At 39.4% G+C, this 2,469-nt stretch overlaps 1 long non-coding RNA gene across 1 annotated transcript in view; it reads left to right on the top strand.

Annotated features, from left to right (window-relative positions):
- The window catches only part of LOC105530975, a 61,941-nt gene extending 60,039 nt beyond the window's left edge, over positions 1 to 1,902 (top strand). The window contains exon 2 of the long non-coding RNA XR_001004722.1: positions 886 to 1,902. This is a non-coding gene — a long non-coding RNA (uncharacterized LOC105530975). The remainder of the gene's footprint in view (positions 1 to 885) is intronic.
- Positions 1,903 to 2,469: the final 567 nt, after the last annotated feature.

The raw sequence follows: 2,469 nt of genomic DNA, 5'->3' as shown, positions 1-2,469 counted from the left end.
TTTGATACCTATCACATCACATGTTTTTTTTTCACTTAATACTGATCCTAATCTTTAAAGCAATTGTTATTGTTCCCATTTTTCTGATGGAAAAGCCAGAAAGTGAGTAAGTTACTTACCTAGGTTTAAACAGCTATAAAATAGCTTTGGCAGATGCTGTTGGTTGCTTGTCTGTAACCATTTTTCTTCTTCTTTGCTGGCTGAACATGCTTCTTATTAAAGAAGTTTAAAATGCTGGAAACTCAAAAAGAAAGAAAATGCTGGAAACTTTTTTTTTTAAATTTTTGAAACAGGGTCTCACTCTGTCACCCCAGGCTGGAGTGCAGTGGCACTATCTTGGCTCACTGCAGCCTTGACCTCCTGGGCTCAAGCAATCCTCCTCCCTCAGCCTCCCAAAGTACTGGAATCACATGCATGAGCCATCACATCCGGTCATTGGAAACTCTTCCTCCAGACTTTGCTGCTATGGCATGAGCATATTACCCAACCCAGCCAATGGGGCCACAGGGAAAGCTTGCTGGGGAGTTATGAGAAAGTTTTCTGATTAAAAAACAAAATAAAACACACACACAAGGAGAACTGTTCCCCTCCTCCTCACCTGCTTTTTGTTTGTGGATGAGACCTTGTAATTATATTAATATAATACCTGAAACTGCAGAAACCATCTTAAGACCGTGAGGGTAGGAATAAGGTGATGAAGTTCAGTGCCCTAAAACACTCTAAAGAGGGTAAAAAGAAAAAGTGGTCCCTAAGTCTTTGATTCTCTCAATTGACTAACCATGGAACTTCCCCAACTCAGGACTTAGGACAGTAGCTGATGCATGGTAGCACTTACCATTTATCAAATAAATAATTAAGCGACTTTTTTTTTTCTTTTTGAGACAGTCTTGCTGTGTCGCCCAGGCTGGAGTGCAAGTGGCACGATCTTGGCTCACAACTGCAACCTCCATCTCCCAGGTTCAAACGATTCTCCTACCTCAGCCTCCTGAGTATCTGGGATTACGGGTGCCTGCCACCATGCCTGGCTAATTTTAAAAAATATTTTTAGTAGAGACAGGGTTTCGCCACCTTGGCCAGGCTGCTCTTGAACTCCTGACCTCAGGTATTTCGCCCTCCTTGGCCTCCCAAAGTGCTGGGATTACAGATGTGAGCCACTGCGCCTGACCGACTTCAACTTTTTGAAATCTGTTTTCATAGACGATAATAGAAATATCTACCAAAGCTAAATATTCACTTACCCCATGACCCAGCAATTTTACTCCTAGGTATATATACCCAAAAAATGAGTGTTCTGTGTCCACTAGAGATATGCACCAAAGTGTTCATAATAGATCCAAACCAGAAACAGCTCAAATGTCCATCAATAGCAGAATAGATAAACAAATGTTGGGATGTTCAGAGCTTGAAATATGACACAATATAAAAGGACAAACTTAATTAAAACAACAGCATGGATAAATCTTACAAACATAATTATTGAGCAAAAGATACCAGAAACACAGAAATATATACTGTTTGATTCCTTCAAATAAAGGTTGACGATTTTCCCTCCTGCAGCCTTGTGAAGAAGGTGCCTTGCTTCCCCTTCGCCTTCTGCCGTGATTGTAAGTTTCCTGAGGCCTCCCCAGCCATGTTGAACTCTCATTGTCCCTGACAAAATAGCACCCTCTCTTCCTCTGCAATTCCACCCTTTTCCCCTTCCCCTGTGCAACTGAAGACTAGGAAAGAATGACATGCAAAATAAGAGGTTTTGGATTCAGCATAGGACTGCTACTTACAGAAAACTTTATATTTGTGCTGAAAAGTCTTGTCATCTAGGTGAAAGCCAATGCTATCCTAATGATAAAATTGTTGGGGAAATAAATCTATCAGAGACTTTATTTAAAGAAATAAAAGAAAAAAATAATAAAGGTTAAGATAAAAAACTAATCCCTTTTGGTAGACATCAGCACTTACCTCTGAGAAGGAAAATGGTTACTGATGGGGAAGCGGGAGGCATAAGAGAATTTTCTAGGTGATGAAAATGTTCTCTCTTGATCTGAATTGTAGTTACTTAGGTTTATACATATGCTTAAATATCGTCAAGTTATGTGTTTAAAATATGTGCACCTTACAGTATATAAGCCACACTTTATTTTTTTAAAAGTCCCCACAACATTGTTGTTTTCAAGGAAGTACAGGAAATATCTTTTACTCTGTGTTAATTCAGGGAAGTTATCTCCATAAGTGCTTTACAAAATCATCTTCATAATATAGTAGCACCATTAAGTAGGCATTATTATCTCTGTATCACAAATGCACAATATGAGAGTCAGAGAGGTTAAGTTATTTTCCAAAGTCACACAGCTAATCAATGGCAAAGCCAGTTTTTTTTTTTTTTTTTCTTTTTTTAAGACAGAGTCTTGCTCTGTCACCCAGGCTGGAGTGCAGTGGTGTGATCTCAGCTCACTGCAACCTTTGCCTCCCAGG

Source organism: Mandrillus leucophaeus, unplaced genomic scaffold (genome assembly GCF_000951045.1).
Source record: "Mandrillus leucophaeus isolate KB7577 unplaced genomic scaffold, Mleu.le_1.0 Scaffold858, whole genome shotgun sequence".
In the NCBI taxonomy this organism is placed as follows: Eukaryota; Metazoa; Chordata; class Mammalia; order Primates; family Cercopithecidae; genus Mandrillus; species Mandrillus leucophaeus.
This window is presented reverse-complemented; position numbering and strand designations above follow the sequence as displayed.